At 44.9% G+C, this 27,372-nt stretch overlaps 1 long non-coding RNA gene across 4 annotated transcripts in view; it reads left to right on the top strand.

The window, feature by feature from the left end:
* Positions 1-6,474: 6,474 nt before the first annotated feature.
* The window catches only part of LOC128338800 (uncharacterized), a 37,608-nt gene continuing 16,710 nt past the window's right edge, over positions 6,475-27,372 (top strand). For 2 of the 4 annotated variants that reach the window (XR_008312731.1, XR_008312702.1), the window contains exons 1-3: positions 6,475-6,759; positions 9,796-9,984; positions 23,484-23,565. This is a non-coding gene — a long non-coding RNA (uncharacterized LOC128338800). Of the gene's footprint in view, positions 6,760-7,493; positions 7,618-9,795; positions 9,985-23,483; positions 23,566-27,372 lie in introns of those variants that run through there. The other 2 variants (XR_008312710.1, XR_008312707.1) reach the window with 2 other exon arrangements.

The following is a 27,372-nucleotide window of genomic DNA, read 5'->3' on the forward strand; positions in this document are numbered from 1 at the left end:
GGATGACCTCAAAACAGTGGTGCATCATCTGGTAACCTCCCGGCTTGACTACTGCAATGCACTCTACGTGGGGCTGCCTTTGTACGTAGTCCGGAAACTTCAGTTAGTTCAGAATGCGGCAGCCAGATTGGTCTCTGGGGCAACCCGGAGAGACCATATTATGCCTGTTTTGAAACAGCTACACTGGCTGCCAATATGTTTCCAGGCAAAATACGAAGTGCTAGTTATTACCTTTAAAGCCCTGAATGGTTTAGGTCCGAGTTATCTAAGAGAGCGCCTTCTTTTACATGATCCCCACTGCACGTTAAGGTCATCTGAGGAGGTCCATCTCCAGTTGCCACCAGTTCGTCTGGTGGCGACGCAGAGGCGGGCCTTCTCTGTAGCTGCTCCTGCGCTATGGAATGCACTCCCAGCAGAAATTCGTAATTTGAGATCATTGCTGTCCTTCAAGAGAGCCCTTAAAATGTACTTATTTGGCCTGGTCTTCCAGAGTTTTAAATGATTAATCGTTTTAAACTGTTGCCCTGATTTTCAGGGATTTTAGCTGTTTTATTGGTTTTATTGTGTTTTAATAGTTTGATTTTAATGATTAATTTGTTTTAATTGTTTTTATCATGTTGTGAACCGCCCTGAGCCATTTTGGAAGGGTGGTATATAAATCTAATAAATAAATAATAAGTCCAGGAAGATGCCAGCATGGCTAACGGGTATTGTCAAGGAAGCCATAAAAGGGAAGAAGACTTCCTTCCGAAATTGGAAAGCCTGTCCAAATGAAGAGAACAGAAAGGAACACAAACTCTGGCAAAATAAATGCAAGGCAACAATAAGGGAGGCGAAAAGAGAGTTTGAGGAACATTTAGCTAAAAGCATCAAAGGGAATAACAAAAACTTCTTTAAATACATCAGAAGCAGGAAACCTGCCAGGGAGGCAGTTGGACCATTAGACAATGAGGGAGTGAAAGGGATTATTAAGGAGGAAATGGAGGTTGCAGAGAAGCTGAATGAGTTCTTTGCATTCGTCTTCACGGCAGAGGATACTGAGCATATACCTGTTCCTGAACCAGGCTTTTCGGGGATGGTGGCTAAAGAACTGAGCCAGATAGAAGTGATGATAGATGATGTTCTAAACTGTCTGGAAAAACTGAAAACTAACAAATCACCAGGGCCGGATGGCATCCATCCAAGAGTCCTGGAGGGAAGTAAGAAGTGGGGCCCCCCAGGGATCTGTACTGGGATCAGTGCTTTTAAATTTATTCATAAATGATCTAGAAGCAGGGGTAAGCAGCGAGGTGGCCAAATTTGCAGATGATACCAAACTCTTTCGGGTAGTGAAATCCATAACTGATTGTGAGGAGCTCCAAAAGGATCTCTCCAAACTGGGTGAGTGGGCGACAAAGTGGCAAATGCAGTTCAATGTTGGCAAGTGTAAAGTGATGCACATTGGGACGAAGAACCCCAGCTTCAAGTATATGCTGATGGGATCTGAGCTGTCGGTGACTGAACAGGAGAGGGATCTTGGGGTCATGGTGGACAGCTCATTGAAAGTGTTGACTCAATGTGCGGCAGCTGTAAAAAAGGCCAATTCCATGCTAGGAATCATTAGGAAGGGGACTGAAAATAAAACTGCTAATATTATAATGCCCTTATATAAAACTATAGTGTGGCCACACCTGGAGTACTGCGTACAATTCTGGTCACCACATCTAAAAAAGGACATTGTAGAACTGGAAAAGGTGCAGAAGAGGGCAACCAAAATGATCAACGGCCTAGAGCGCCTTTCTTATGAGGCTAGGCTACATCACCTGGGGCTATTTAGTTTAGAAAAAAGACAACTGCAGGGAGACATGCTAGAGGTCTATAAAATCATGAATGGTGTGGTCATGAATGGTGTGGAGAAAGTGGATAGAGAGAAATTCTTCTCCCTCTCCCATAACATTAGAACCAGAGATCATCCTATGAAATTGATTGCCAGGAAATCTAGGAACAGCAAACGGAAGTACTTTTTCGCACAACGCATAATCAACTTGTGGAATTCTCTGCCTCGAGATGTGGTGACAGCCAACAACCTGGATGGCTTTAAGAGGGGTTTGGATAACTTCATGGAGGAGAGGTCTATTGACGGCTACTAGTCGGAGTGCTGTAGGCCACTTCTAGCCTTGGGGGCGGGGTGCCTATGGGTACCAGTTGTGGGGGAGTAACAGCAGGAGAGAGGGCATACCCTCAACTCCTGCCTGTGGCTTCCAGAGGCATCTGGTGGGCCACTGTGCGAAACGGGATGCTGGACTAGATGGGCCTTAGGCCTTATCCAGCAGGGCTGTTCTTATGTTCCACAGGTCCTAGTAATATGGCCCTCTCTGAGACCAGGGACCAAAATAAGGGCAACCTGAGAAGATCTCACAGGACAGGACTGGCTGGGAAAGGCAGTCCTGAAGGTAAACAGGCACTAAGCCCTGAAGGGTTTGGATCAAAAAGTGGTGTGTGATGCTCTGACTGCTGTAGGTGTCCATGATCACACTACAAAAGGGACACTTTCTGCCAGATGAGTCTGCTTGGACCGTGTGTTCATCATCAGAGGCCCTTCTCTGAATTATCCCCCCCCCCCGCCCCGCCATCTTATTAGGTAGGTAGTGATGGAGAGAGGACTTTCTTGGTCACAGCACCTGATAGCTATAATGCCCCCTCCAGAGAAATGGCAGCTAGCAGATGCTAATGGAAGCCCCAGGAAAATGGCCACTTTCTGTTATTTGTCTCCCCAGCATCATGTACTTGAAGTTACCCTGCCTCCAAACCCAGAATGTCAGGTTAGCTATTGTGGCTTAGAGCTGCTGATAATTAACTTAATGGCCATTGCCACATATTGTAGTGGTGAATTCTGTCACTTTATTTGTTGGAGCTAGGACCCTGGCAGCATCAGCTCTCAGCTGCAATGTCTCATAATGACCACTGGGTGGGTGGGTGGGGGGTTAGGGTCATGGAAAAAAGGGCTAGACTCCTCCCCGCTTTCTTCTTCCAGTGTTAGTCTCCATTTTGACTCTCCAGAGATAGCTCTTTGTTTTGGTCTCTCTCTTCAGCCATGAGCTACCTCTGAAATTAAGCTGCAGACTTTTCCACATTTGTTTGTAGCCTTTTCTTTAAACAAATCCGTGTAGTTCTTCAATACTAAAGAACTGTTTCAAGACCTCTTGCTTCGCTGCTTTCTCACCAAACTGGTTTTGCTTTGCTATTTGGGGAATGAACCACCATTCTTCCCCTACATTATTTAGGTACACTATCAGTCTTTCCCCCAGAACTCTCCTGAGCTTAATGTCAGTACATTCCATTGACTTCTAATACTATGATTAAAAGGAGCTGGTAAATGTGCTGTGTCTGTCTCTGCTCTCCCAATCTCTTTTCTGCCATTTTTTAAACAAACAAACAAACAAACAAACAAACTCAAAACATCCCTTCCTAGGAAGCACTCCAACTTTCAGGTTTTTTCCCCTTGTACATTTTCTAGCTCTGATATTTTTTTGAGAAGGGGCAACTGGAACTGTACACACTGGGCAGCATCCACAATGGTGCTGGCTTAAAGCAAAGCACAACCATTTCCCCCTTCCCATTCTTTTCTGCAGCCCTCAGAGCTGCCCCCCGCCAAAGCCATGCCCAAGGGTAAAGGGACCCTCCACGATGGCATGGGTTGTGGCATGGGTAGCTACAGTAGCTGCAGGGAGCAGACAGCTCTGGTCATGGAAAGTGTCTCTGCCCTGTTTCTGGACTCTCCCCTCCTCCCTCTGCAGCCTCATGCATCATATCCTCCCACACCATTGCCGAGGGTCCCTTGATCCTCAAACAGCTTTACAGGTGGGTGGGAAGGTGGGAAGAAAAATGGCTTGTGCTAACTTTTTTCATGAGCTAATGCCGCCCAGTATTTAAACCCATGATCACTGGGCAAAAAGGCACCTTTCAGATGTTAGTTCTCTAATATTTAGCAGATATGTTCAGTGTTCCCTCCAACCCAGAATCGCAGATGTTGTTGACTACAAGTCCCATAATTCCCAGACAAAGGCCATCACAGCTGGGGATATTGGGAGTTGTAGTCAGCAACATCTGGCATTTCCTGTTAGAGGAAATGCTGGATATGTTTATATTCAACTGTCCCTATTCATTCAACATAACCTTTCGAGTGGCAGTTGCTGGTCTCTCTCGTGTCTTTTCTGTCCCTGTCCCTTCCACCTTTTTTCAGATTGCGAACACCTTTGGGACAGAGTATTGTTTTCATTGCTATGTTAACTGCTTTTTGTTTCAAGTAGTGTGTGTGTGTGTGTGTGTGTGTGTGGCATTTTATTTTCAAGTTATTTTCTAATAATTCCTAACATTGAATTTACTTTTTGCACTGTTATAGTTCATTGAGCAGATGTTTTCCACTTTGATCCCAAATTATTTTTGTCTGAGCAGCAGTGATGTAGTTGCAAATTCAGAAGTACAGGCACACTCTATAACAGCCCCCCATGGGTATGCCCGCCCCAATGGCCAGAGAAGCCAAGAAGTACTGGTGCTCTGACCATGCCTCCACTACACCCCTGCTGGGCAGTTACAGCCAATTTGGACTCCATCAAAATATATGTAGTTTTTGTCTTTTATGTTATTATATTTGTTTGATGCATTTATATATCGCCCTATACAGTATGAAATCTCAGGGTGATTTACAGTTTAAACAAACTGCAACTAAAACCTAAAAATCATATAAAACAGATTAAAATTACCATGAATAAAACTTTACAACTTAAAAACATAATGAACTAAAAGCCTGATGAAACAGGTGTGTTTTTTCAAAAGTTGTTTAAAAAACAAACCAACAATGTAGACAGATTTTTTAATATTGCTTATAGGAAACCATTGGCATGCACCAATTTTCGTTTCATGCCCAACCAATGAAGGATGTCGATACAATGATCTTATGACCAGGGCTGGATTATGACACGCTGAGGCCCTAAACATTGCTCCCTGTCAAAACAAGAGCATCTCCATTTCTGATTGCTTTTAGGAAGACCCTCGAGACACACCTGTTTCCTCAGGATTTTAACTGAAAGTAATTTTAAGTTTGCTTTTTTTAATCCTATGAAATTGTTTTAAAATTGTTTTAACTTTTTTATTTTGTTAAATTGTTTTAATTTTGTTCACTCTCTTTTATATTTGTTTCAAATTGTGCACACTGCCTAGGGATACACATATCAGGCAGTATATAAATATAACAAATAAATAAATTTATTTGTTATAAATAAATAACAGAGTGACCATGTTGTAGTCATGAGTGACCTACGCAATTCATGTAGACAGTGGGCTTTGGGATCACAGTAGAATGTGGTAGAATTCTGGGAACTGACTATATATATCTTGTCAAGATAACTTGTTCAAAATTACAAAGCTTTTCTTACAAGACGATGGACTAAAACTTTCCACAATGTTCCTGAGGCGATATATTACTTTTTTTAAAATTACAGGGTTCTCTCTCTCTCTCTCTCTCTCTCTCTCTCTCTCTCTCTCTCTCTCTCTTTTGTTTTAGATGAATGCCTACTGAAAAGTTTCCTTCTGCTGGGTTTTCTAATCTTTGTGAGAAATTGTAATTGCAACCATAGAACGTTGATAAAAGGACATTTAATTATTTAGGACATCTCTTTGCTTCAGAAAATTTCTCTTTCCCCATGGATTACGTGGGGGGGGGGGCGTGTTTTCCTAATTTTGAGATCATTAGTACATGTCTTTCAATGAAAATGTAGAAAACCAGCAAATGTAGGACTTAGTTTTTCATTTGTGATTATTCAAGCAGAGGATTTATCTCTTAAGAAGCTTGTGAATAGGATGATTGGTTGTCCAGCAGACATTGCTGCTTTTAGTGAAAATTCAGAGGCAGGCTTAAATATGTGTCAAAGCCTTTTTAATCAAATGATAGCAAGAGCCACTCTAAACATCATGGTAGAATTGTAGAGAGTGAACAGAAAACTATTAAAAACTAAGCTGAATTTTTCAATGTGATTTGTTACAATTGATTTAAAAAGTTAATTCATTACATTATGTAGGAGTATTCTGGTCCCATCAAAAGATATTTGAAAATATAGCTCAACCTCTCTGATGCTAAGTTTTAAAACGTAGGAGAAATATGATAAATGCAGCAGATGGCATTACGTGTGAGATCACTTTATGCTGTCCATGGGTGTAACTTTAATTAGGTGGGGGAAGACAGTTGTCTGGGGGCCCCCACAGCCTGGGGAGTCCCAGGGACAAGTCACATGTCCCCCCAGCCGTTCATTCATTATTATTTATTGTTTATTTCCAAAAATTGATGCATTATTCCTAATTTTACCCACCACACCGCTGTCTCTCTCCCTTCTTCCGCCACACAAACAACAGTAGGCTCTCCTCCTCCCCTTCCGGAGGCTCTCTCTCATTGGCTGCTGGAGGCATATGTGCTGCAGGGGGCAGAGTGGGAGCGGGAGCAAGCAACTGCAAGTCTGCAACAGAGTCACTCACTCTGGAGGAGATTGGAGAAAGAGGTCACATCGGTCCACAGCAGCCTCTGAGCCTATCGAGTCCGCCCAGTCCTGCTTGTGTTCCCCTTCCCTTCCCAGCTGGGCCCCTTTGCTGCTAGAGAGAGTGCTGATAGCAGAACAACAGAGAGAGACTCACTGAGAGCAAGCATTGCAAGTTTGCAAGAAGTTGTGTTGCAGTGTTGTTGCGTCTGAGAAGACATGATGATGGAGCCCTCCTCCGAGTCAGACTCAGGTAGTAGTGGTGCCACTGAATAGGGGTGCAGGGCGGATGCTGGACAGGCAGTAGCCTGCCTTAATGGGATGGTGGGTGGTGGTGTTGGCTCGGGCTTCCTTGCTGCTGCTGCTGTGCTGTCCCTGCAATGTGGTATGGGTGGTGGTGGTTTTGTGTGTATTTACTTGCTACTAGTCACGGCCCTGGCCTGGTCCCCCTGGCACAGCCACTGGCCCGGCCATGGGACCGCATGGTCCACGGTGGTGCCCCCTTCTGTCATTGATTGTAAATAATTGTTGTTGCTCACACTTGCTATGCCTGGCCTGGTCGTCCCCCCTCCGGCACAGCCGCCGGCCTGGCCATGAGACCGCATGGTCCACAGCAGCATGCCCCCCTTCTGTTGTTGTTGCTCATGCTTCCCCGCCTGGCCTGGTCACCCCCCGGCGCAGCCCCAAGCCCAGCCATGGGACCGCAGGTGGGGGGGCATTTTAAAATCTTGTCTCTGGGCCCACTCCAACCTTCTTATGCCCCTGATGCTATCTATTGCTATGTTGGGGCATCTGTTGAAATGTTAACTGAAATCTGACATATCTGAATTTCAAAAATTATCTGGAATGATTATAGAGATAGTCACATTTTGAAAAGCACTTGGCATATGGGCAGTGGGGATTCCATATGCAGATAGGGAGGAGGGGCCTTTGATGGTTAAGGTCAGTTGGAATGCAACTGCTACTGGTCGGAAGATGTGCTTGATTGTAGAGGAGAGTAGAATCTATCTCTCTATATAAAAGGATAGTGGGCAGGGGTCTGTGAAGAGAGGGGGTGATGAGGGAGGAAAGAGCCCCTTCAGGAGAAGGAGACTGCCATTGTGTGAATTAGGTGAGGAAGATGGACAAGATCTGTTAACTCAGGAAGGGAGGGTGGGAGGGAGGGGAAGAAAGACAGAAGGGAAGAGTGAGTGGAGGAGAGAGAAAGAGAGAAAAAGAAGGGAGGGGAAGAGAGAAAGAAGGGCGGGCGAGGGACAGGCTTGGGCCTGTCGGGCTGCAGCTTGGCCAATAGGTACCACCAATGCTGCAGCCATGACCAAGAGGGGTGAGGGGGATGGAGCAAAGGGATGGAGGTGTGACCAAGAGGGGTGAGGGGGATGGATGTAATGGGATGGAGGAGGAGGAGCAGGAGTGCCGCTCAGTTGAGGGTGGAGAGATCTCTGAGGCAAGGGGAGCTGTGGCAGGGGGTGAGGGGAACAGTCAAGTACTAGTGTGCAGATATTCTGCATGGGTTAAGCTAGTATGAAATGGAAATATTAAAATAAAGTACTTAATGCAGCTGAAATTCTTACAATTTACATATGATAAATTAAATTTATTTAGCATGGCTTTTTTTAGTCATCTGTGACTCTTCTGTGTGGTGTCCAGTTAATGAATGGTCTATAAGACTGGCTAAAGAGACCTCAGGTGTTCTTATATTGCAGAGATAATGTAAACATGCTGACCTTTGAAAGCAAAACTGCGGTGCCCTTGGTCCTATAAATTATCCATATTATATTCTTTAGTTTAAAAAGAAACTAAATTCTTTAGTTTAAAAAAATGCAAGGGTTTTTGTTTCCACAGCTGAATTCTGACTTCTTCAAGGTGATTCTTTCTTACTTCTTCTTTGGACTTTGACTTCTTCTGACTTACTCCAAACTTCAGCTGTGTCTCTCAAAGTCTCTTAAATTCTCTCTCTACACACATACAATTTAACTCCAACAGTTTTTTAAATAATCCAATCAGGATAACTCAATGTTCCCTCCATTTTACAAATCTCCTCTTCCCTCTAAAACCAAACTGTCAAAGTGATATTTTTCAAAGTGAAACTAAGGTACAGCAGGCATAAATTCTTGGCCCTGCCAGTTCCTTCAACATAGGGACTTGTAAGCATTTTATAAGTACACTCTAATTATAGTAATGATGAGGTTTGTTCATATCAATACAATTTATAATTCATTTATAATACAAGAGCTTATATACAAAAACCAAGAGGTCTAGGCTTCATCCCTCTCTCTCTACAGACTTCCTGCTATGCCTGTCCTTTGGCCTGATCTAACCAGGGTGGTGTATGAGAGGAAGCGGGCTTCCATATGTGTATCCCTTGCTAGAGCAGTACTATCAATCTATCTGTCTGTCTATCTATGATGAAATTTGTAGACTGCCCCAAACTTCTGTCTCTGTGCGGTTTACAACAACATAAAACACACTTAAAACAATTTAAAACCACCATACAGTTAAAAAGCTTAGGTGAAAAAAAAGTCTTTAAAGACTTTTTAAAAGTTGTCAGAGATGGGGAGGCTCTTATTTCAGCAGAGAGCGAATTCCAGAGTCTTAGAGCCGAATCCAACTGCAGACAAACCTCTCCAGATGATCTCAATGGACACTGTGGCTCATAGTGAAGAAGACGTTCCCTTAAATACCCAGGGCCTAAGCTGTTTAGGGCTTTATAGATTATAACCAGGACCTTGTATTTTGCCAGAAACTTACTGTGCCAGTGTTGCTCTAGGAGTAATATAGTCTCTCCAAGATGACTCAGAGAACAACCTGGTTGCTGCATTCTGTACAAACTGCAGTTTCCAAACTATGTACAAAGGCAGCCCCACACAGAGTACATTGCAATAGTCAAGTCTGGAGGTTACCAACATATGTACTACTGTTCTGAGGTCATTTATCTCAGGAAATGAACGCAGCTGGCATATCAGCTGAAGCTAATAGAAAGCACCTCTGGCCACCTCCTCAACCTGGGACACCAGGGAGAGATTTGGATCCAGAAGCCCCCCCGGACTGAGTACCTCCTGGGGAAGTGTGACCCATCCAGAGCCAGCAGATCAAAATCATCTCTCAAGTTCCGACTCTGCATAATAAGTACCTCCATCTTATCTGGATTCAGGCTCAGTTTGTTATTCCTCATACAGCCCATCACCACATCCAGGCAGACATTTATGTCTTTTTCTGATGATGTTGACATGGAAAAATAGATTTATGTGTGTCATCAGCATACTGATAATCTCCTGATGATCTCTCCCAGGGGTCTCATGTAGATGTTAAAAAGCATTGGAGACAATATGAAGCCCTCGAGGACACCATATAAAAGTTCAGATTTTGGAGAACAACAGTCTTCCAGGGACACCATCTGGAATCTGCCCGACAAGTAGGAGTGGGACCAGCGTAAAGCAGTGCCTCCCAACCCCCTCAGATGCTCCAGAAGGATACTATGGTAGATAATATCCATCTTATTTATTTATTATTTCTCTATGTAAACCGCCCTGAGCCATTTTTGGAAAGGCAGTATAGAAATTGAATTATTATTATTATTATTATTATTATTATTATTATTATTATTATCATCATCATCATCATCATCAATAGCCACCGAGAGATCCAAAAGGACCAACAGAGTCACACTCTGTCAGTTCCTAATTTGAGATCATCCATCAGGCTGACCAAGGCCCCATAGCCTGTCCAAAAGCCAGTTTCAGAAATGGTTCTAGATAAGCAGTTTCCTTCCTGGAGCTGGGAGGCCATCACCCTCTCAATTAACTTGCCCAGCCATAGAAGTTTGGAGACAGGCCTATAGTTGCTTAACTCTGAGGGATCCAATGCAGACTTCTTTGGAAGAGGTCTGATTGCCTCCTTAAGGCAAGAAGGCATCCTGCCCTCCCTCAGAGAAGCACTTTTAATATCTACGAGGCCTTCTACAACAACCCCCCTGCCAGAGTCAGACAGTATAAGCCATGTCAGACAAGGTTCAAGAGAACATGTGGTAGGTTGCACCATTCCAAGCAGATTGTCCACATCATCAGAAGACACAAACTGAAACTGATCCAGCATAATCACTTAAGAGGAGTTACAGGACACCTCCACATCAGACACTGCAGTAATTGTGCAGTCTGAGTCTAAATTGGACCAAATACGAGAGATTTTATCCACAAAAAACTCATTTTAAAAGTCACAGCGGGTAACTGATGGTTCCAAATTCTGATTCAAGGAGGGGCATGTGCTAGCCTCCTTACAACCCTGAATAACTCAGCTTATGGATGCAATATGGACAGAAAAGAATTACTTCTTTGCCACACATGTGACCTGAGCATGGGTCTTGATGTGTGCTCTATGTTGCAATCTATAGGATCAGAGTCGAGTCTTCCTCCATTTGCACTCCAGTTGTCTATCTAGCTGCTTCAGCCCCCATAGCTCTTCTGTATACCAAGGGTTCAGTTTCAAAGTTGGTCAGAGAGGGCACTTAGGAGTATTCATGTCTATTTCCCTGGTGAGTTTGATGTTCCAGTTCTCCACCAGGGTAACAACATGATCAAAAGGTTTCTTGGAATCCTATTGGATCCAATAACCTTTTCGGACAGACCATCCTAATCGTCCCCTCATCCCTGCAGAAGTGGGATGTGGCTGTAAGTCCAGCCTTAACCAGATGGTGGTCTGTCCATGACAATGGAGAAATCACAGGAGTCTCTACCCATCAAACACCACCCTGATCAGAGTAAAATTACATATGCAATTCATATCCATATGAGCATTTAAATAGATAGCATCAGTACATAGGAACATAGTAAGCTACCTTATACCAAGTCAGACCATTGGTCCATTTCCTCAGTATTGTCTACACAATACACAATATTCTCTCTCTCTCTCTCTCTCTCTCTCTCTCTCTCTCTTACACACACACACACACACACACACACACACACACACACACACACACAAGCTTATTAAAGCAAACCTCTACTGCATAGTGCTAGATCTCTGCATTCAACTCTAGGATGTTCTGTCATTCTGGCATGGTATTGGAAATTATGTGGCTAGTGCTAAATAAAAGGTCAGTGCTGTTGACTTTGACATTACCACCCTCTGTGTTTGTCTGGATTAAAGGAGAGCCTGGATTTCAGCTCATAGTATTTTTGAGCAAGTGATTGGTGCTGTCAAGACTGACAGTACCATCTGCTGGGTAGCTAAGCTCATGTAGCACTGTGTAGCCAGGGGTTCCTAACTTTGTGATCTACAACTCCCATAATCCCCAGCCGTAATGGCCAGACATTGTGTCTGAGGATTATGGGAGCTGTAGTCCAACAACACCTGGAGGCCCAAGGCTGCAAATCTCAGGTTTAGGTAGCCCAAAGATGCATGTGTGTGACTTTGAACCAGGACTGTAAGTCTTACTGTCTAAAGTGTTTCACTTTTTTCTTTCTAATCTATTTTTTAATATAGTCTGTTGAACAGAGATTCACATTTATGAGGACTGCCATAAACACAAAGCAGCCTTTCCCATAAATTTCTCTCTCAAAAATGATTTATTTCTCTGTGAGGGTAATTAGCAGGCTATTAGCATCCAGTCTACTAATTTTTAAAAGAGGAAACTGAACAGCATTTTGTTTTATCTTTTGCATGTTGTAGGTCACTGTGAAAAGTGTGTGCTCTACAGAAAAGAAGTTGACTAGCCAATATTATCTCCTGAGCCTCTGGCTTAATAATTCAAAGGGCTTTTTTTCTGTCTTGGGTGTTGATGAATTATGGAATTATTCTGCCAATAGGACTTTAGCAGCCTTTTTTTTTTTTTTTTTTGCCAGTGATGCATTTGAGTAATGAGTCTTGTGACTTGCTTGCTGGGAGACCATACCATGTGTATGTAACTGTTCTGCTTTTACAAGATAACAAGGCATCAAAAGATACCAGGCATGAAGCCAGATAACTAAGCCATTAGCAGAGGAAAATGATAGTGCCTGGAAAGCTCTGCTCAGTGGGGGGTTGTCGGGGGGGGGGGGGGAGAAAGAATTACCCATAACCAACCAACAAACTTGGAACCAAACCTGCAGCAGAGGTCAGAACACAGTGGCAAAGTTCTGAAGTGGCAGAATGGACTCTTTCAGTGCAAACTGCAGGTCCGGGAGTCCATTTTAAAATACATTCTTACATCAAAAAAATCTCTGCATGTAGAAAGGTAGTGCAGAGCAGATAAAGAGGTTTTAGCACAGCCCTCTACATGCTGTGCCTGTTTTCTGCTTGCAGGATTTATATAGGAGAGCATATGGGGCAGGGCAGAGCTGTAATAGAGCAGATGGGTTCAAAGAACCTGGAGCATCTGGAGGAGCTGCCGAGCTCCCCCTGCCAGGGCTCCCACTGCTGCCTCCCTGGCAGCTAACCCGCCTCTGTGCCTCCGCTTTCCATTGTCCAGGCTCCCAACAGATGGAAGGAGGGTGGGCATGTGGCCCATCCCAGCTGCCAGCCGCCCCCTTCAGCAGCCTGCCAGGCTCTGCACATTCTCTTTCCATTGGCCAATGGAGGGAGGATGGGTGGAGCTGGGGGCATTGTGGGGAGAGAGGAGGCCACCCGTGTAGTAAACACGGGCCCTTGCTTGAGACATTCAACAGTGTGATCGCTCATATGCAGAATGGGGTGATACAAAGCTGACAGAATGCATTAAGTTTGCATCACTTCATACTTCAGATGGAGTGTTATACTTCTGAATATAGAAGTCTCCTTGAGTGTAGTAAACTAGCATATCAAGGAGAGGCTACAATAAACCTTGCTCTGTTTTACAACCCGGGAGGGTTTTGTTTTTTTGATATGTGGAAACATTCAAAAATATGACTTGCAGTCTGCTAAGATACAATAGATAATTCTTGAACCCGAGTATATAGGCACCCTTTTCAGACATTATGTTGTACTAGCTTAACTCGCGCAGCGCATCTGCATGCTAGTACTTGATTGCTCCCTTCACCCCCTGCCACAGCCCCCCTCACCTCAGAGATCTCTCTATGCTCTCCTGCTCCTCCTCCTCCATCTATTTGCTTCCATCCTCCTCACCCCTCTTGGTCACGGCTGCAGCATTGTGGAACCTATTTGCCAAGCTACAGCCCCCTATCCCCAGAGATCTCCCCACCCTCACCTGAGCCCCGCTCCTGCTCCTCCCCACAGGAGCAGCAGCAGCAGTGGTTGACCAGGCCCTTTATTGCTGCCGCTACCACCATGGCTGCTCGTTCTGCTCAGGCTGCTGACAGGCCCTGGCCTATCCCTTGCCTGCATGCCTCCCTCCACCAATGGGCACGGTAGGCTGAAACAGCCATAGTGGTTGACTGCTGCCAATAGGCACTGCCATGGCTGCTCGTTGCTCTCAGGCTGCTGACATGTTCGGGCCCATCTCTCACCCTGTCTTCTTTCTCTCTTCCCCCCTTCCTTTTCTCTCTTTCTCTCTCCTCCACACACTCTTCCCCTCTGTCTTCCTCCCCCTCCCCCCTCTCTCTCCCTCTTTCCTTCCTGAGTTAATAGATCTTGTTCATCTTGTTTCCTCATCTAATTCACACAACAGCAGGCTCCTACTCCTGAAGGGGCTCTTTCCTCCCTTACAACCCCTCTCTTTGCAGACCCCTGCCCACTATCCCTTTTTATATATAGTTTCCTTTCCTCTACAATCAAGCACATCTTCCGACCAGTAACAGTTGCATTCCAACTGACCTTAACCATCCTAGGTACTTCCTCCCTATCTGCATATGGAATCCCCACTGCCCAATCAGCATGGTTCCACAGGCTCCTCCCCCCATCAGCATATGGAATCTTCACTGTCCAATCACCACGGTGCTTCTGCTTGTGAACTCTTGTGAAACCTGCAACACACAGGATTAACCACTGGTATGCCTTAGATAATTATTTATTTTTTGTTTATTTATTTGTATTATATACCGCCCTTCCAAAAATGGTTCATGTATATATATGAGTACAGATGTCTATACACTCATACCTGTTTTTGTGTGATGAATGTACTTGCATTCATTTTAAAAGTGAACTTGGGTTCAGACTCCAAATGCATGGTACAGATAGGAAGTGTGCTGTTGTACCTGTGTCAATATAACATGTGAATAACTGTACCTGGGTACAGATTTGTACCTGTGTACATTCATTGCACAAGTATTCAACATACTGTCTGAACAGGTCTCATGTATTTCTGCATAATGTGTAGGTTTGCTCCACATCCATGCTACAGGTTCTTTCAGTTCTGTATCTGGTGCAGTGTAGATTGGCATAGCATTCTGATCCATTGGTTCCCTTATACTGTATTGGTTCCCACATACAGAGTCGTCCCCCCATTCAAATGAATGTGGAGCTCTGCTTGCACACTAGCTATTGGAGACCCAAAGGAGCACACATGAAGTTTTGGAAGGGGCAGTTTTAACAATGTATTTGCATCTAGTAGTTTGCTCACTCTAGTAGTCCAACATTAGGCATATGCCCATGTCTTCATGTGCTGCATTGCCCAGTGGGATTCCATAAGGATACGTGGGCATGCTTTGGCTTTTGTCATTGGCTTAGTTCTGAAGAGGGAAAATGTACTCCCTCTCCAAACTAGGGCAATTGTTTTATTAACATGCTTGCACTATGCCTATCAAGATTTTCAGAACTTTATAATGCAGACAGTCTACCAACAGATTAGATGCATATTACAATATTGACATTTGAGCATATGCTTACAGTCAAAACCTAGTGTAGTCAGAGCACAATCAGCAGGCATTTATAAATAGTAATTTAATATAAGAACTGGGAAGGTGGAAGGAAAAAATAGTGAATGTATTTGAGTCTGAGGGGGAAAGTTGTGGGTGGAAAGTTGTGGGTTCATGCAGTATTCAGATAGAAAGGAAGGGAAAGAGGCGTTTGCTTCTTTCATCAGGAATGCAATAAAAATGTCAGAGTTTGATAATTTTCCAGGATAAAGATTGTTCATACTGAGCCTTAATCTCCTTTCCACAATAAGAATTAGTATAGTTGAATCAACACAGTTTAATTTAATTTTATCTCATACTCAATATTTTTCAGTTTTGACCTGTCTCTTTGTCATTTTTATCAGGCATAATAGAAGCAACAGCCCATAAAATAAATGAGCCTTAGTCCTTGGTCCCCCACCCTTTTTGGAAATGAAATGAAGTATTGCCTGGATCATGCAGTCAGTATTTCAGGTCAACATGGTCCCAGCATGCTCTCTTCTGCTGCCAGCAGGGGGAGAAAGGGAAATGGGAAATGATGAAAACTATCATCATCTGAAACAAGTTATTGGGGAACCTTTTGCAGCAGCTGGCATTAGCTTTGTCTTATGGCAGTTCCTAGTCACCCAAGATCACATCCCTCTTTTCTACCCTCAGCACTTATATCTTCAAAATTCCCTCAAGCTCCCATCTTCACACTCAAGATTATGTAAATGTATCGGCTTACATTCCTTAATTTGAATATTTGAGATTAGGAGGTTGTTCTTCACACGAGTGATCTTCTGTTTCTGAACTTTACTTAGAATGATGTATATTTGTTTGCTGAAGATTTACAAGCAGGTATTCACCTCTTCCTGGTCCGCCGAGGCCACATCCCGGCAGGCTCCATAGCACTCATGTCACCAGACTGGGCAAGGCGTCAGAACGTCTGCAGGGCTGCAGACACTGGGCATGATCTTCAAGGGGGCATGCTGAGTGCAATCGTGCCTTTTTGGAACGGACTGCCCGCCCTCGGCAAGGATAGGGCTTTTGTCCCTTTAAATGGCATTTAAGCCTTTCTCCTGACATTTGTAAGAGCCCTGCAGCAAAACAATCTCACACAAGCACAATTATTGGCAATGGGAGTATGCTGAGGGGCACTGTTTTTTCTGTTACTCTGGGAAGGGATCATGACGACTTCCTAGGAGGGACTATGTATATGAGGGAAGGCAAAGGATCCTGGGGTCTAGTCCACTGTGACCAAGGATGCTCTTGTGATGGCAGACCTGGACAAAACAGTCCAGGAACACCCAAACACACTCCTGCCTCCATGTTGGCTTGCCACCTGGGGATTAGCCCTTTCATGAGAGGGCCAGTCCATTGGGGAGGACCAGAGGCACTGTGCGCTTTGGGCCCCTTTTGGACTGCACTCTCATTAGGTAGGCCATCCAAATCAAGAGGGTTCCACTTGTGTGAGGCCCCTGTTCTCTCGTAAGTAATAGAACGTGTACACCATGACCGCCTCTTTTCCAGGCAACCCTTTCATACTCCCAAGGAGTAGTGTCCAGGCAGTCCCAGGTAGGCAGACTAAGGAAATACCAGGACTGGGAATAGAGCTTTACTCTCATTCAGATTTCCCAGGTTTGGACTGGTGTTACGGTGTATGTAGATTGGCTGCTGCAGGGAATCACGAGTGAGGGGAGCCCCAGTTATCAGTGATCCCAGGAAAGTAAGATGACTGTACTGGGCAAAAGCAAACATGGATATGTGCTAATGGTTGACTGGACTGGCAAAGGGATTGCTTCTTCATGGCAGTCGCCAAGACAGGGATAGCTGTTGCTGGGGTACCCGTCCCGACGGCTTGCTGGTGTCGAGCAACCAGGCTGGTCAGCAGCTGCCATCTGGCCTGCATGCCTGTCTCCATGGCCTTTCCCTCTCCTGAGAGAGCAGTCCTTGGGAGAAGGTGCATCGTCACACATTATTGATTTAGCCCCATCCCTGTGTACTTCAGGATGGTGCTGCTCATGAGTAGTGTATGGGTCTCTCCATGGCCTTTCACTCTCATGAGAAAGTGGGCCACTCCAGAGCAGCATCCTTCGTCATCACACAGGAGGAATCTCTCCAGTAACTGGAGGTAATACTGCTCCTGCTGGAGGGTTATTCTCATGAAGGCCAGAGACCCCTCCCCCAACATTACTGTACAAAAAATAGAGCAGAGCTATTCAAGAATTCCTGGGTGGGGCTACCTTTTAAACCCGACCCTGGGTATTGCTGCCCTTCCATCTGTTATCTTTGCAGTCGCGTTGACCAGTTTATGGTGCCACTGTGACTGCATGTGCTTGTGAACATACTTCTTTATCAATTTATTTTTTGGAGACCAAAACACATGGTGCCTGTCTTGCCATCCCATCCAACACAGTGGAAAGCAGGCACCCTCCAATGTGACTTCTCCCTTTAACAGTCTTACAAGCTTGGGATGGCACAACACAGCATCCATGTTGCTGGGCAATGGCTTGAGGAACGTGGAGACAGCAGATGGGGCAAATGCTCAGAGAGGCCGCCAGCAAGAAGCACAGCAGGCATGGAGCAGACACAGAAAAAGACTGCTGAACCAGTTTGGGCACATCCCTAGTTTATAGTCTGCCCAAGGCTACTGTAATAATAATAATAATAATAATAATAATAATAATAATAATTCAATTTCTATACCGCCCTTCCAAAAATGGCTCCGGGCGGTTTACAAAGAGAAATAACAAACAAATAAGATGGCTCCCTGTCCCCAAAGGGCTCACATTCTAAAAAGAAACATAAGACACACACCAGCAACAGTCACTGGAGGTACTGTGCTGGGGGTGGATAGGGCCAGTTACTCTCCCCCTGCTAAATAAAGAGAGTCACCACGGTAAAAGGTGCCTCTTTGCCAAGTTAGCAGGGGGTATCAATGGCTATTAATCAGGGGAGCAACAACAAGAGAGAGGGCATGCCCTCACCTCTTGCCTGTATGCTTCTCAGAGGCATCTGGTGTGCCACTGTGTGAAACAGGATGCTGGAATAGATAGGCCTTGGGCCTGAAGATGTTCTTACGTTCTGCTGACAGCAAGACTAGTAATAAAATGGCGGCGGCCAGGAGGAGGTGTTCCTATGGTACCTTGACTGTTCAAAGTGAACTGCAGTCCATTCATTATTCATATTTGTGACAGCCCCATCAAGTCATTATCATTCTTCTTTCACAGACGGGAAACTCAGTGGTTCCATGGCTAAGCTAGCATTTTAACCCAGCTAAATAAGAACAAATGTAAAGCATAAGAGCCTTGCTGGAATAGACCCAGGGTCCATCTAGTCAAGTTTCCTGTTTCCCATTGTGGCCCACAAGCAGAAGATGAAAGCATGCCTACTATCCTGCTGTTGTTCCCCAACAACTGGTATTCAAGGCTAGTAGCTATTAACAATGCCCTCCATGTATTTGTCTAATCCTTGTTTTAAAGCATTTCAGGCTGGTGACCATCAGGAAATCTTGTGGCAACAAATTATATGAGGGCACACAACTAGGAGATTTCAAAAGCCCTGCTGTATCAACCCAAGATCTCTCTAGTTCAGCATTTGCTTTTGAATAGTGACTGGTCAGAATTTTTTACTCAGATTCCCTTTCAAAAGCTTTCCTCCAGCCCTTCCAACTTCTTCTTTAAAGCCCTCAGCCCGAAAAGCATTTTGAGGAGGGAAAGAACTGCCATCATTGTGCATGCTCTGTCTTCTTCCTCCTTTCCTCTTTGATCACCTTTCCCATATAATTCCAAAGCAAACTGGAGGGCTGTTTGATGGTTCTGGGGGCACTTTCTGAAAGGAAATGGTTAGCTCTGCAAACTGAACATGTGTGTTCCCCTCTAGATCCCAGCCTTTATCTCTGGCAGTACACTGACCCCTAAATGCTGTTCTTGGGGTCTCGTGTGGACCTTTTAAGATGGTCCACCCAAGACGGCTGCAAGACTCAGTAGGATTCCAAAAAACCTTGGAGGGTTTTAATGTTGGTCCTGTCAGTGATTCTGTCAATGCCCTGGTGGGAAACAGGAATAGGGAACTCACCGGGGCAGTAGACACAATCGCTCCTAAGTGTCCCTTCCAACCTCTTTAAGAGTGGCCCCTTGGTATCAGTGTTCTCTCTAATTTTTTTCATCTGTGTGTGGAATGAGTTTTTTTTCTGGGCGACAATATCAAGGCAGTGTGCGCACACATGCATTTGGAGTGAGGCCTTCCTGATTCAATCTGAGCGGGATCTAGAATCTACTAAGTGGACATAAAAAAAACTTGTGAGTGTGCACACATGCCCACGCCTTAGAGGGAACACTGTTTGGTATGCAGAGGAGTTGCGGGGTCTGAAGCAGCAAGGAAGGTGACTGGAGTGCAAGTGGAGGAGAACTCAGCATGAAATTGAGAGGACACAGCATAGAGCCCATTTGAAGATTCATGCGGAAGCAGTGCGTGTGGCAAAAAAACAATTCTGGTCTGCGCACATTACTTCTGCAGGTTCACGTTCAGCAGAGCTGTCTCAGTTTGAGAGGAGTTTGATTCAGGCTCCTTCCATTTCAAACCAGTCCCCAGAGACTTTGTTCTGCTGTGATGTTTTTAATGGGTTCATTGTGGACAAAATCTCCTGTATCCGGGCTGACTTGGACTTCACTATTTCTGCAGAGTCTATTGAGGTGATGTCCAGCAATCCCTCTTGCAGTGTTAGGTTGGATTAGTTTCAATCTGTGATGCCTGATGATGTGCACAAGCTGTTTGGAGCAGTGCGGCCTACCACTTGCTCTCTAGGTCCTTGCCCAACTTGGCTGCTTCTGTCTAGCAGGGAAATTGTTGGAGATGGCCTAGTTAATATCATTAACTCATAACTGAGGAAGGGTAGGATGGCTCCTTGTTTGAAGGAGGCAATGATTAGACCACTTCTTAAGAAGCCTTCCCTAGATACTTCAGTGATGGATAGTTATAGGCTGGTCTCCAATCTCCCATTGTTGGGCAAGGTGATTGTGAGAGTGGTGGCTAACCAGCTGCAGGCAGTTTTGGAGGAAACAGTTTATCTAGATCCATTTTAAACTGGCTTTAGAGCGGGCTATGGGGTTGAGTCTGCCTTGGTGGGCCTGATGATGACCTTTACCAGGGAATCGACAGTGGAAGCATGACTCTGATGTTTCTTTTGGATCTCTCAGCGGTGTTCGATACCATTGACCATGGTATCTTTCTGGATAGCCTGAGATAATTGGGGATAGGAGGCACTGCTTTGCAGTGGTTCCACTCCTATCTCTCAGGCAGATTCCAGGTGGTGGAGCTTGGTGATAGTTCCTCTTCAAAACGGCAGCTATATTCTGTCACCAATACATTTTAACATTTACATTAAACTGCAGGGTGAGGTCATCAGGAGATTTGGTGCAGGGTGTTATCAGTATGCTGATGACACTAAAATCACTTTCTCCTTATCATCATCATCATCATCATCATCAGGAAATGGCATTCACTCCCTAAATGCCTGCCTACGGGCAGTAATGGGCTGGATGAGGGATAACAAATTGAAACTGAATCCAAGCAAGACGGAGGTGCTCATCGTGGGGAATGGGAATTTGAGGGATGAGTTAGATCTTCCTGTGCTGAATGGGGTTACACTTCCCCAGAAGAAACAAGTACACAGCTTGGGAGTGCTCTTGGATCCAGGTTTCACCCTGGTATCTCAGATGGAGGCTATGACCAGGAGCACATTCTATCAACTTCAGCTGATTCGTCAGCTGCATCCATTCCTTGAAGAGAATGATCTCAAAACAGTGGTCCATCAGCTGGTAATCCCCAGGTTCGACTATTGCAATGCGCTCTACATGGGGCTGCTTTTGTACGAAGTTTGGAAACTTCAGTTAGTTCAAAATGCGGCAGCCAGACTGGTCTCTGGTGTAACCCAGAGAAACCATATTATAACTGTTTTAAAACAATTGCACTGGCCGCCAATATGTTTCTGGGTGAAATACAAAGTGCTGGTTATTACCTGTGGCTTGGGTCTGGGCTACCTTAGAAAGCACCTTCTTATGTTCCCCATCACACGTTGAGGTAATCTGGAGCGGTCCGTCTCCAGTTACCACTGGTACGTCTGGTGGCGACTTAGAATCGGGCCTTTTCTGTAGCTGCTCCTGGCCTAAAGAATGCACTTCTGGCAGATATCCACAGTTTAGGCTTGCTGTCGGCCTTTAAGAGAGCCCTAAAAATGTACTTGTTTGACCTAGCCTGCCAAGGTTTTAAAATTGTGTTTTAAAGTATTTTAATTGGTTTTTAATGGTTTTGGATTGTTTTTAAATTGTTTTTATATTGTTTTGTGCATTATGTTTTAAATGGTGTTTGTTTTTGTGTCTTTTAAAATTTGTTGTACACTGCCCAGAGCCTTCGGATGGGGCAGTTTATAAATGAAATAAATAAATAAATAAATAAATAAATAAATAAATAAATAAATAAATAAAAAGACAATGGGAAGGTATATATTGTTGATATTTAAGAGGGAAGATGCTATAGAATTATTCTATAACTTAGCAAAGGTTGTTAACTAAAACCCAAACTTTAACTTTTTAATTAAAAAATTATAGGTCACAATCCAACATGGAGTTGTGTCTAAACCTATAAATTTCAGTGGCCTTAAGCTTGCCCAGTTCTGTTTTCAATTACATAGTTTGTATATCTTTTACAAGTAGTGGCCAGCTTGCTAATGAGGTATAGCCTCACGCAGTGGATTGGCCAATGTAGTGAATGACCCTCTTCTGCCAGTCTGGGGATTTTACACACAGCAGGTTTTACTGTGAATTTATGAGGAGGCTTTACTGTGAACTCGAAGTTGTCCCAAAAAACCAATACAAATCATGGATTTTTTTTAACCCCAGATATAAACTGGGTTACACTCTAATGCACAGTGAAAAACCCGAATTGTGTGTGAACTGCTCCCCAATAACTCGCAGGGACTTCAGGGTAAATCTAGCCGATATGTGAATGCATTTTCACTGTGCATTAGAGTGTAACCCAGTTTATATCTGGGGTAAAAAAAAATCCCCTCCATTCCGGAGGAGATAGGAGCATAGGAAGCTGCCATATAGTGAGTCAGACCATTGGTCCATCTAGCTTGCTATTGTCTGCACAGATTGGCAGCGACTTCTCCAAGGTTGCAGGCAGGAATCTCTCTCTTGGAAATGCCAGGGAGATAACTTGGAAGCTTCTGCTCTTCCCAGAATGGCTCCATCCCCTAAGGGGAATATCTTACAGTGCTCACACATTACTCCCATTCATATGCAACCAGGGTGGACCCTGCTTAGCTAAGGGGACAAGTCATGCTTGCTACCACAAGACCAGCTCTCCTCTCTAAGGAGCTCTAGATGCGAGTTAAATGACTTCAAAAACCCTGTGTGAAATGCTTCCAGCTGCCTTTGGTTACCTGCTCACTGACCTCTTCATTAGTAGCTACGAGATCAAGGCAGAGATGGGTGAGGGGGGTGAGGGAGTGGGAATTGGCATGTGGCTCATAGAGAGCACTGCAGGCGGGATCAAGGTGGGAAAGATATCAGCAGGTCGCCACCCACCTCAGTCACCAGTGAGGGCTTTGGCCAGACATGCTTTTACGTTTTGATTCAAGCCTCTTGACTTTTAAAAGACTGGGGCAGGAAAAAGAGGGTAGCACCTGAAACAGAAACATCAATAGGGAGATGCAAAACCCCTTTGGAGTATGGATATATTACACTGAAATTCTGCATACAAATGTTATTTCCATGTACTGGTATTTCCTACATTTTCCATGAATTATAAGAGAACAAACTTTCAGTAACTATAGGATTAAACTAACCATTTTGGGTCCCCTCTTGCAAACTTCATTTTTAAAGATTTCCGGCCTGTTGAACTTTCATCTCACAGGTGTGACCACTGAAAGCTTATAAAACACATAAGACTGGCCCAATTTTTATTATATTGTGACTTTTATAGAAATATTCATCTCATTATTTAACACCTTTGTTAACTAACTTTCCAGGGCGTACGAATCAATCTTCAATGTTAATTGTCTGATCAGAATAATGAAATCTCTTTAAACATTGCCAAGTTTTGTTTGACCACCTTTAGGACTTGGCAAGAGCTGATTGCTTTTCTCTAAGCTTCATTATAAATTTTATTTTCTGTATTTATCAGTTGCTTGTATTGTGATTTTTCTAATCTGTGACTGTAACAAAGATTACTCCTCCTCCTCACATCACAGTTCTTCTGAAGCATGAGATTTGCCAAGGATACCACAGACAGTGAGACTCTTCATCATTATAATCCCCCGCCCCCTGCTTTTGGTGAGTTGGCTTTCTTCATATTGTTTTTTTTTTTTAAATTAGCCTTGTCTAAATGGTTATTACTATCTCCCCCTTCAGTTTGTAATTTATATTGAGTAAGTTGCATGGGCCCTGGGTTTGTGTAAGTCAGGGGGCAGGCCAGCAGCCTATGCCACACACATGCCAAAAGTGGCAGGAGAAATAATTTGGAATGGCACCTACACTGCTAGGGAGACTGGCCACTACAGTGCCCACTGTCTGTCTCTGCCTGGCGTGTTCAGCTTGTATAGCAGGCAGCAGACATCCAGGATCAGCGGTGGAGGGCTCTCTGGCTGTGCTAGCTAGCTGGCTGGCAGGCCAGCTGGCGCTCTCCCTCTTCAATGCATGTGTGCATGAGAAAGCCAGCCGGCACAGCCAGAGAGACTGCCACTGCTGATCCTGTTTATTGATTGCTACAGCAAGGAGCAACATGCCAGTTGGAGGCAGGCAGCAGGTGTCATAGCAGCCGGTCTTCCTTGTGCGCCATGCGCCCTTTTCTGCAGCAAGCAATATCTGTACTTTGCCGGCTCCTGAAATGGAGGAGACAGTGACACAGCACAAAGGTTTGCTGGAGAATACGAGATGGACCAGCCAGCAATGCCTAATGCTGGCTGGAGAGCTGCCGGGAAGAAGAGAGGCGGCACCTGTGCTTCCAAAGGGGGGAAAGCCATGCATGCTTCCATTGCATGCATGCAGTTTTAGTCAGGATATCAGCCACCAAGTTTCCTTCTTAAGGAACAGTGTATTTTCCCAGCACACACTGGTTGCAGGAGAACTTAGAGTCAACTCCTGCTCCCCACTCCCAACCTCCATACAGACTCTAACTTGAGTGTATAGAATCTTTAAAAAGATGCTGGTCCTTCCTGGCTCCTCCCCTTTCCTGCTGTGGCCTAGCAGAACTCTAAAGCTGGTGTGTTCTCGAATCTAGTTTCAAAGTGTGGTGCCAGGGCTTTATGAATCAAATAACTTTTCAGTGTAAAAGTGTGGTGTGTGTGTGTGTGAGAGAGAGAGAGAGAGAGACAGACAGACAGACAGCGGCACACCTAGGTAAAACTGGCACCTGGATCACCCCCCACCATGAGCCCCCTCCACCCGCTGTGAGCCCCCCTGTATTGGGGGGGGCCTCCTGCTGCCAACCCACAGCAGCCCCACCCCGCCAAACCACCAAAAATTACCTTATTTTTAGCTGCCAATGTGTAGGGGTGGGGGTATGAGGAGAGCAGGCCTCCCCCTGCCCTGCGGTGGCGGTGGCGAGTGGAGTGGTGGCCGGGCCTGCCTTTCTGGCCCAGCAGTCCTTGAAAATTGTGAGGTGCTCCAGCGCACCTGTGCAAAAAGGAGCGCCTCACAGTTTTCAAGGACCGCTGGGCCAGACAGGCAGGCCCAGCAGCCACCCTGCCCACCACTGCCACCATGGGCTGAGGGGAGGCCTGCTCTGCTCACCCCACAACCCCCGGCTGCGCACATTGGCAGCTAAAATAAGGTAACTTTGGGGGGGGGGGTTGGCACAGCAGGGCAGCAGCAGGGTGGGCATGGGGTAGCAGAAGGACGCCTCCGGAGGTCCCCCTGGTCCCTTGGAGGCCCCCTGGACCTTGGAGGCCACGTGCCGGGTCCCTAAGGTGCAGGGGTTAGAGCACCTCTGGAGACAGACAGAATGAGACAGAGGCTGGAACCCGCCTGAGGCTAAGGAAACATGATAATTTGCTCAGAGAGATTAAAGTGGTATTAGTGAGCCATCATTACCTGTGAGGTACTCTTATTCACTCTGTTGACTCTTGTTAAACAGGTTTTGGTGTACTTCACACTTCCAAAAATTGCCTGATTAGAAACAGTCAGATGAAAGAAATGAATGTCTACTGTTACCAGCTGAGTTTATTCTGCCCGCTCCCAGAAGCCTCCCTGGTTGCAACTACATCTCCAGTTTTAGAGACTGCACTTTGGTTATGCTCAGGAGCTGCACCACAAAGTGAGCTCCCAGTCTATGTTATACCTGGGGACAAGTTGCTTAGTTGGTAGTGGACTGGTCACCTCCAGATTTGGCTACAAGCAGCACAAATTAGAAAGGGGATTAGATTCACTTTCCCTCTTTCTATGAGGGGCCCCCTGCTAAGCAAACTCTAGAACTAGCTTCTGCAAGTGTCTGGCATTCAAGTTCATTTCGGCCTTGGAATGAAATCTAAACTCCCCTCTTCCTCTCACAAGAGAGATAACACCTGATGCTAACAAAGCAATTAGGCTAGGAAGGAAAGGCGGATAAGACAAGTGCAACAGCAGACTCCATTACAATAGGGATGAGTTAGTGATGTAACTTTGAAGAGGTGCCAATTGAAACCTTTGATAGAACTACTGGGAAGCCCTTCCCAGAGCAGGATGCGCTGGATGCACCTGCACATTCCAATTGTCCTCACAATCAACCTTGAATACAATAGGCAATTCACACACTTTCCCACCCAGGAAGGATTACTGGGCACATTGCATTCCACGAAGCCTGTATGGGCTACTCTATTCAACAAAGTATGACAAAAGAAAAGTGCCCTCAAGGCATGTTTTGGGATATAAGTATCCCTGACTCCATGACCCAGTGTGCTCCCTTGTGCTTTACTCTTGGGACTCCACCGGCCTGTATCAAGAAAGCTTTGTGTTCTCCTCTCTATCACACTGGGGATTCCATTGCAACAAGGACTTCACCCAGACCATCTTCATGCTCCTCTTGTGCTTGATACTGGGGACTCCATTGCAACAAGAACTCCAGAAGACCACCTTGGTGTTCCCCTCTCCATTGGGGTCACCCAAGCTGAAATCACTGCCTGGATTGTTCCATGTGCCCTTCCAACCAGCGTCCCTAGCAGGCGTAGGGAACTGGGGCCACCGAGACACTTATCTCGTGGGCAGCCATCCTTTCGCTAAATTCTGCAACCCTCCTGCCTTTCACCTCACTGTCCCTGAAGGACATGAATCTCCTGTTGCTCGAAACCTCATTACCTAGAGACAGGTACAGTATAGCAATTGTCCAGCTCTCAGGGACCCCACTCTATCATTTTGATTCAAACTTCCCCCCTTCCCCCTCTCTTAGTCTCTCTCACTCTCTCTTGTCCGCCTGGGAATTTACACATAATCTGGAACTTTAGACTAAATATGCCTTATAATTGTCTATTTTTAAACATATTTGTATTGCTTTTACGTTAGGACCACGTAGTAACTTAGTTTATTGCTTTTATTATTTTTCTTTCAATAGACTCCTTTTTGTTAATTAAAACCTCTCTCCCAAGCCAGTTTCTTGAGTTCAGACACTTGCACAAATCCTTGGAACTGCCTCCCCTTTTGAACTAAATTCCCCACATTTGCCCAAACTGGGGAGTTGACCAATCATCCCTGAGGCAATTCCATCAACAATACACAGAGGGCAATGAAGCTTCCATTATCCCAACTTCTCTTGGCTTAATTTTATTTTTAAAACTCTCCAATCTGCATGGTCATGCAAAGGACTCAAGCTCTTCCTGCTGCATTTAGCATAGCTGGATTTTGGAGAATTTCCCCAAGAATGTTCATATTTCTCCACTAACACATTCAACAAGGAAAAAATACTTACATGTGTTCTATTGTGTAATCCTGTATTTTTAGATAGTGATAGATAGATAGATAGATCAAGCAGGAAATATTAAGTCATCTGGGTAGAGAAAATATAGTAGAATAGAATAGAGTTTTGTTATCGGAAAAATCCTAGTGCGGCCACATTTGGAGTACTGTGTGCAGTTCTGGTCACCGTATCTTAAGAAGAACATTGTAGAACTG

Source organism: Hemicordylus capensis, chromosome 1, assembly GCF_027244095.1.
Source record: "Hemicordylus capensis ecotype Gifberg chromosome 1, rHemCap1.1.pri, whole genome shotgun sequence".
Classification (NCBI taxonomy): domain Eukaryota; kingdom Metazoa; phylum Chordata; class Lepidosauria; order Squamata; family Cordylidae; genus Hemicordylus; species Hemicordylus capensis.